This window comes from Aegilops tauschii, unplaced genomic scaffold (assembly GCF_002575655.3).
Source record: "Aegilops tauschii subsp. strangulata cultivar AL8/78 unplaced genomic scaffold, Aet v6.0 ptg000854l_obj, whole genome shotgun sequence".
Classification (NCBI taxonomy): Eukaryota; Viridiplantae; Streptophyta; class Magnoliopsida; order Poales; family Poaceae; genus Aegilops; species Aegilops tauschii.
Genome location: NW_027333079.1, coordinates 34128 through 42609, shown reverse-complemented (window position 1 = coordinate 42609; position 8482 = coordinate 34128). Strand labels below are relative to the sequence as shown.

At 34.1% G+C, this 8482-nt stretch overlaps 3 non-coding genes across 3 annotated transcripts; 1 reads left to right on the top strand and 2 right to left on the bottom strand.

Moving 5' to 3' along the window:
• Positions 1 to 3470: 3470 nt before the first annotated feature.
• Positions 3471 to 3543, bottom strand: TRNAF-GAA (transfer RNA phenylalanine (anticodon GAA)). The gene has a single exon. It is a non-coding gene; the product is annotated as a tRNA-Phe (tRNA).
• A 1639-nt stretch (positions 3544 to 5182) lies between these two features.
• TRNAT-UGU (transfer RNA threonine (anticodon UGU)) lies at positions 5183 to 5255 on the top strand. The gene has a single exon. It is a non-coding gene; the product is annotated as a tRNA-Thr (tRNA).
• Positions 5256 to 6471: 1216 nt separating this feature from the next.
• TRNAS-GGA (transfer RNA serine (anticodon GGA)) lies at positions 6472 to 6558 on the bottom strand. Its single transcript has one exon. It is a non-coding gene; the product is annotated as a tRNA-Ser (tRNA).
• Positions 6559 to 8482: the final 1924 nt, after the last annotated feature.

Sequence of the window (8482 nt, the reverse complement as noted above, 5' to 3'; positions counted from 1 at the left end):
TGGAACGATAGAGACTCCATTTCACTTAGGTTGATTTAATTTAGACCGGAGGCAGACCTAAGTCAAGGTAATCCTCCTTTGAAACACTTTGGTATTGCTCCTAGATAGATCATAATACAAAAAATCAATCAGAGCACAGGGAGCCATCTCATTATCTTTCCGTAAAGAAAAACTATGGTGGACTAACTGATCTTTAAATCAGTTTATGAAAGAGCCCAATGCAAAAAAATGCATGTTGGGTCTTTGAAACAGTTCAAATCATTTCGATAATAATCCGTTTGATCTGTTTTACCGAGAAGGTCTACGGTTCGAATCCGTATAGCCCTAATATGCCCTTTTTTAGATTTTAGGATCTCTATCCTATGTTTTCTTTAGTTTAGTATAGTTTTCATTTTCTCATTAGTATTTGTTTATAGACTGGATAGGCGCCTGCGACATAGAATAGAGATAAAAGCATTACCAAAGGCTCATTCATCGAAAATCAAAATCATACAGACAGGAAAAGAAAAACGAATTTCTATCAAATCAATAGAAGAAAGGATCCTTTCCCTGATTTGAATCCCGTCCTCCTTCAAATAGGATATCTCTAGACTTCCCTATAATAACTGCAATGATTTTATCCATTTTGCGAATTCCTACTTTGTTTTAAGTATATTTATTACTTTGTTTATAGATACATTATGTAAATTGATCAACTTTAAATAGAAAAAATAAAGTAAAGAGTAAATAAGAAAACAGAATATTCTGTCTCATAGTTCTGAAATAGAGTTCTTTATTTTTATTTTATAGTATTACTTCTCATTAATTATACTGCATAGATTAGTCCTACTATCTTAATTAGGTTCTAATTTAGTAGTATTCTCATTTTTATTTAATAGTCTCTTATTATTTTATTATTAAATATTAAATAAAGGATAGAGCTATTCTTTTTTCTAGAGATTCTAGAGAAAGCGAGACAAAGTGAAACGAGAAAGTTTTCTTTATATAAGAATTAGATCTACATACACCATATCTAAATAGAATGGAAATCCAAAAGAAAGGGAGTTGGGATTCCATTGGATGAATCTTTAAAGAAGATGCAGCACAGAGGAAACAAAGGCTAAACTAAGCGCTTTTGTTTGAACAAAAAAGATTCTTGTTTCACCGAGGAAAAGAGAGAAGTTCTGGATAAATTGACAATGCTGAATTGAATTGACTAATTTAAGTTCCGCCTATTCCACATTAATGGGAGTACATTATGTTTCTGCTTCACGAATATGATATTTTTTGGACATTTCTAATAATAGCAAGCCTTATTCCTATTTTGGCATTTTCGATTTCAGGACTTTTAGCCCCGGTTAGTGAAGGACCAGAGAAGCTTTCTAGTTATGAATCGGGTATAGAACCCATGGGAGGGGCTTGGGTACAATTCCGAATACGCTATTATATGTTTGCGCTCGTTTTTGTTGTTTTTGATGTGGAAACCGTCTTTCTATACCCTTGGGCAATGAGTTTCGACGTATTGGGTGTATCCGTTTTTATCGAAGCTTTGATTTTCGTGCTTATCTTAGTTGTTGGTTTAGTTTATGCATGGCGAAAAGGAGCCTTGGAATGGTCTTAACTGAATATTTAGACAAAAAAAAAGAAGGAAAAGATTCTATTGAGACAGTTATGAATTTGATTGAGTTTCCCTTACTTGACCAAACAAGTTCCAATTCTGTTATTTCAACTACACCAAATGATCTTTCGAATTGGTCAAGACTCTCCAGTTTATGGCCCCTTCTATACGGTACCAGTTGTTGTTTCATTGAATTTGCTTCATTAATAGGCTCACGATTCGACTTTGATCGTTATGGATTGGTACCAAGATCAAGTCCTAGGCAAGCAGACCTAATTTTAACAGCCGGTACGGTAACAATGAAAATGGCTCCCTCTTTAGTGAGATTATACGAGCAAATGCCTGAACCAAAATACGTCATTGCTATGGGAGCCTGTACTATTACAGGGGGAATGTTCAGTACGGATTCCTATAGTACTGTTCGGGGAGTTGATAAGTTAATTCCTGTGGATGTCTACTTGCCGGGCTGCCCACCTAAACCGGAGGCAGTTATAGATGCCCTAACAAAACTTCGTAAGAAGATATCGCGAGAAATAGTTGAGGATCGAACTCTATCTCAAAATAAAAATAGATGTTTTACTACCAGTCACAAGCTTTATGTTAGGCGCAGTACTCATACAGGAACTTATGAGCAAGAATTGCTCTATCAATCACCATCTACATTAGATATATCTTCTGAAACTTTTTTCAAATCCAAAAGTTCAGTACCTTCCTACAAATTAGTGAATTAGGAGAGGGGCTCTTTTGTGTAGAAAAATAAAAAGCAGGGCAATCTTTCAAACTTGCATCCGAAATGTGAAATATTTATACAAAGAGGGAGAGATGAAGACAATGCAGCAGGGTTGGTTATCTAATTGGCTAGTCAAACATGAGGTGGTTCATAGATCTTTGGGCTTTGATCACCGAGGAATAGAGACTTTACAAATAAAAGCAGGGGATTGGGATTCCATTGCTGTCATTTTATATGTATATGGTTACAATTATTTACGCTCCCAATGTGCTTATGATGTAGCACCCGGTGGATCTTTAGCTAGCGTGTATCATCTTACGAGAATACAATATGGTATAGATAATCCAGAAGAAGTCTGCATAAAAGTCTTTGCCCAAAAGGATAATCCTAGAATTCCGTCTGTCTTCTGGATTTGGAGAAGTGCCGATTTTCAAGAACGCGAATCTTATGATATGGTGGGAATCTCTTATGATAATCATCCGCGCCTTAAACGTATCCTAATGCCTGAAAGTTGGATAGGCTGGCCCTTACGTAAGGATTATATAACCCCCAATTTTTATGAAATACAAGATGCTCATTGAATGATAAGAAATTCATGCTCACTTATACAACACAACTCCAGATTTTATTCAAGTCAAGGAATATTTTTAGGTTCTTTTCCTAGATGAAACGGAATACCTATTTATAATTAATTCCTAATTATACAAAAGCATTCCAGATAGACTGAGCAAAAAAAGGGTTTCATTTGGATTCCCCTATTTTGAAAATCGCATATTAATTTCCTTCATATGAACAGAAAAATAGGATGACTCAAAGAAGTTCTCTACCAGGAACTTTGTACCGCGCACATTACTTAGCACAACTAGGAAAATAAGATAAGATAAAGATAAGCAAGACTAAAAAAATATTCGTCGGAATAGCGGAATACAAAATTAAGAAACGCAAAAAAATAAAGGGGAATCTCACCCCCTTCTTTATCATAAAGAAAAGATATATTTTAAAACTTCTTTAAAAAGAAGTGCCTCTATATTTATATTATAGATTTATCCACTTAGATGAATAAATATTATTAATGAATATGTATCACAATCCATCTCGAGGTATTTGGATCAATACCTATTCGGTGGATCTTTTTTTTTTCTCTGCCAGGAACCAGATTTGAACTGGTGACACGAGGATTTTCAGTCCTCTGCTCTACCAACTGAGCTATCCTGACCTTTTCTTGTGCATCATCCTAGTAGAGTATTTGTATCTATGTCAATTAAAAGGACTAAAAATTAATTAAAGTATTTCAAATTTAAAATTTGAAAATGGGGGGGTAGTCCTATGCATTGTGCATGGTTTACTTAAATAAAACTTAAAAATAGAGTGAATAACCAAGATTTCTTGCCGATACTCTAATAAAAAAGAAATCTATTCAATGAATAGGATAAGATCCATTGAGTTCTCTTCGCATTCCTTTGTGAAAGAGTAGAATGAGAAAGCTAATGAATCTTAAACCCATTGCATTGATAAAAAGAAAAAAAAGAGGATAAATAATAATAATATAGTATAGTTAGGGAATAAAAGAGGATTTGGGGATAGAGGGACTTGAACCCTCACAACTTATAAAGTCGACGGATTTTCCTTTTACTAGAAATTTCATTGTTGTCAGTATTGACATGTAGAATGGGACTCTCTCTTTGTCCTCGTCCGATTAATCCACTTTTTTAAAGATCTCGAAAACTTTGAATTTGAATTGAAGAATTTGATTATTCAATATTCGATTGGAGTGGATTCACAATAATGAAAAAAAAAAATTATGATATGAGTTTTTTATTTCATAATCATTATCATTTCTAATTTCATTTTTAAAAAAGATAAAGAACCTATATTATAATTATAATATAATATGAGTTCTGTGATTAATCGTTTGCTATGTCAGTATCTATACGTGTTTATTAAATGTATAAGGTATAAAACCCCTCTTTCTCTAATTTAGAATTAGAAGGAATTCCACTAACAACACAACGTAATTAACTCGATTCGTTAGAACAGCTTCCATTGAGTCTCTGCACCTATCCTTTTCCTTTGTATTCTAGTTCGAGAACCCCTTGTTTTCTCAAAACACGGATTTGGCTCAGGATTGCCCTTTTTTAATTCCAGGGTTTCTCTGAATTTGGAAGTTACCACTTAGCAGGTTTCCATACCAAGGCTCAATACAATCAAGTCCGTAGCGTCTACCGATTTCGCCATATCCCCATTTCCCTCTTCTTTGAGACCAGGATTCCTTGTGTAATTTCATCCATCTCTTAGTTTTTTTTTTGAATCATTGAGTTCATCACTCAACGTAGTCTAGCAGTTCAGTTCGACTCTATTTGAGAGACCTCGCTTGCTTATTGCAATTCAGAATTGAATTGATTCTATCCTTGATGTATTTGCAATTCAATCCGAATCAATATATCCAAAAGTTTTTATCTCCCCCACCTCCCGTCTTACTTTTTTATAGTATTCAAAATTATACTATAACGCTTGATATTTATTCTTTTTTTCTAATCAGAATTAGCAATTTTATTTACTCTGACTCTATGTTCCCCTTAGTGAAATATTAATCCTCAAATTATTAACAAATAATAAAGTCTATAATGATCAAATGAAAATACCAATAAATTCTATAATTTTATTTTTTAATATCCTATAGTTAAGCATATCAAGCTAACTTTATCTTTAAGAAGTTTTAGTATTTTTTTATTTTTATAAGTATAACTTCAAATTTAGAACTAGTTAATAGCTAAGATTAATAACTAATATCTGAGATTTTACGGATTTCCTATACTATACCTATTTCTATTTGTTACACTATTTCCGTTATGTAAGCCCACTTAGCTCAGAGGTTAGAGCATCGCATTTGTAATGCGAGGGTCATCGGTTCAAATCCGATAGTCGGCTTTTTTTTTTCTCTATCGATGTTCTACGAACAAGAATCTCTTTTTTTCCGAATTAAATGGAGAATCCAGGATCTTTTATGTTTTTTACCTTACAATTTTGCTAGATACAAAACAATAAAATAAATAATATATATACAAAAAATAAAGATTTTGATGAAATTCCATTTTTTTGGGTACTTTAGTTGATTTTACTCTGTTTATCCTGTAGTTTAATTCAGTTTTAATTTCGATGTATTCTGTAATGTAAATACAATGAAATTAATTGTGTAAAATGAAATTTCAATAAAATAAAAAAAGGAGTCTTCATGTCCCGTTATCGAGGACCTCGTTTAAAAAAAATACGCCGTCTGGGAGCTTTACCAGGACTCACTAGAAAAACACCTAAATCCGGAAGTAATCTTAAAAAAAAATTCAATTCTGGGAAAAAGGAGCAATATCGTATTCGTCTTCAAGAAAAACAGAAATTGCGTTTTCATTATGGTCTGACAGAACGACAATTACTTAGATATGTACATATCGCTGGAAAAGCAAAAAGGTCAACAGGCCAGGTTTTACTACAATTACTTGAAATGCGTTTGGATAATATCCTTTTTCGATTGGGTATGGCTTCAACCATTCCTGGGGCCCGCCAATTAGTCAACCATAGACATATTTTAGTTAATGGTCGTATAGTCAATATACCAAGTTTTCGTTGCAAACCCCGAGATATTATTACTACGAAAGATAACCAAAGATCAAAAGGTCTGGTTCAAAATTATATTGCTTCATCGGACCCGGGGAAATTGCCAAAGCATTTGGCGATTGACACGTTGGAATATAAAGGACTAGTAAATAAAATCCTAGATAGGAAGTGGGTCGGTCTCAAAATAAATGAGTTGTTAGTTGTAGAATATTACTCTCGTCAGACTTGAACTTAACGAAAAAAGGAAAGGTTCATAGAATTTTCTTCCCCTTCCCCTTTCCCCGAACTAAATCGCCCTAAGACCATTACCATTAATTTGTATTTTCCCATCAACTAGCTAAAATTGATTAACCCTAGGATTAGGATCCTTTTTTCTTTTTTCCTCTATGTGTATTTTACATACCACAGTAATTTGCTATAGAGAATTTCTAATTTCTATTAAATCAAAATAAGATAATATAAGATATTATTGCTGGAAAAAATTGTTATTTGATTTGATACATTGTGATCCTTAACGTTGATGAATTAAGAAAAACGGAAAGAGAGGGATTCGAACCCTCGGTAAACAAAAGTCTACATAGCAGTTCCAATGCTACGCCTTGAACCGCTCGGCCATCTCTCCTACATAACTTATTATGGAAAATAAACTGAGTGAATAGCGAGTTTTCTTATTCCTGCAGTACAGGTACAACCGCAACCACTCGGGGGTTCCATAGTTCTATTGGAAAAATTCCTTTTGATCTAAGTGGAAGGATACAGGATTTTTTACTAGAAATTGCGCTCGCTATAAAAAAAAAGTTTTAATTTGGGTTTTCCCGCAACTAAAGAAAAAGAAAATGGAAGAATTCTTCTTATTGCATAATAAAATAAAGAAACCTTAGAATTCCGTTTGCATAAGATACGCTACACCATACTATCGAAATCAAAAATAGGGTATGAGACAATTAATAACTTTGAAAACACGAAATAGTTGATAACATAAGTTGTTGTTCAGAAATAGCAAAGTGGAATGAAATCCAGTCTTAGTCAAATATTTCATATCTCTTCGTGTCCAAGCAGAAGGAAAAGGATACAATTTGAGCTGAGCGGAAAATCCATATCTCTATCTCTCTTATCCATTTAAAGCATATGGATTTAGAGTAGAGCATATGGATCAATCTATTTATAATTATAAGAATCGAATGTGTTTGTTTTTATGTTATTTTGTGAAGGAATGAAAACAATTCTATATAGAATGGGTTGGGAATTATGCCTAGATCCCGTGTAAATGGAAATTTCATTGATAAGACCTCCTCAATTGTAGCCAATATTTTATTGCGAATAATTCCGACAACCTCAGGAGAAAAAAAGGCATTTACTTATTATAGAGATGGTGCGATTTGACTCTTTTTTTTTGCTTTTTTTTAGCCCTACCTATACCTCAGTCTTACGAAAAAGAGAGGGGGTTGGCATAGAGAGAACCAAATTTGTAAAGCAAACAAACCCACGCTTCGGGAAGGTGAGGCGAACTAACAATTCCTTCCGTCGTGTATCCTCGATTGATGCGGCTTCAGATACTTCAATTGTAGATTTGAGTATTGAGCGAAAGGTTACACCTACAGGATATGGTATGGTATGGATTACAGGCCAATCCTACTCTATTAGTATCCGTAGGCAGCATAGGGGAGAAAAGCACTACACCTAGAAATAGGAATCAACAAGAGAAAAACTTTGTTAGAAATTACCCCTTTCCTGATCGGTATCAGGGCTGGGAAGAATGGTTGGGATAACAAACAACCATCAGGTTTGTACTTTGGATACCCCTATAACCATCAAAGATCGTTGAAGTAGCTAATTCCTCTAAATAGGAGGCGTTGAGAACAAAGAAATTATTGGAGCTATCGTTTTCCTCTAGCATTAATAGAATTCATTGGTGTTAAGAAAAACCTCTTGTGGGAAGGTTGGCTAGAGATTTCTTGGAAAAATACCAGCCCCTTTCGGTTCATAATGAGACGGGACTAATTCTATTTTGATTCTATAGATTATTTCGCTTAGTACTATTATGTACAGAAGGGAGGAGCCGTATGAGATGAAAACCTCATGTACGGTTTTGGAACGGAGATTTTTTGAATAGAATGAACGACCGTAACGGATGTTGGCTCAATCCGAAGGAAATTATGCGGAAGCTTTGCAAAATTATTATGAAGCTACGCGACTAGAAATCGATCCCTATGATCGAAGTTATATACTCTATAACATAGGCCTTATACACACAAGCAATGGAGAGCATACAAAGGCTTTGGAATATTATTTCCGGGCACTAGAACGAAACCCCTTCTTACCGCAAGCTTTTAATAATATGGCCGTGATCTGTCATTACGTGCGACTATCTCCACTATAGAAAGAAAAAAAAAAAGAGAGGATCAAATTTTCTAGTAAATACTAGAAAAAAGGGCTTTCTACATAGGGATCGTAAAAACAACGATTTTTCCCTATCAGCTGTAGGAAGGAAGGACACTTCACGAGAATCAAAAAACGAAGAAAGTATGGCCTATACTACTACTCTA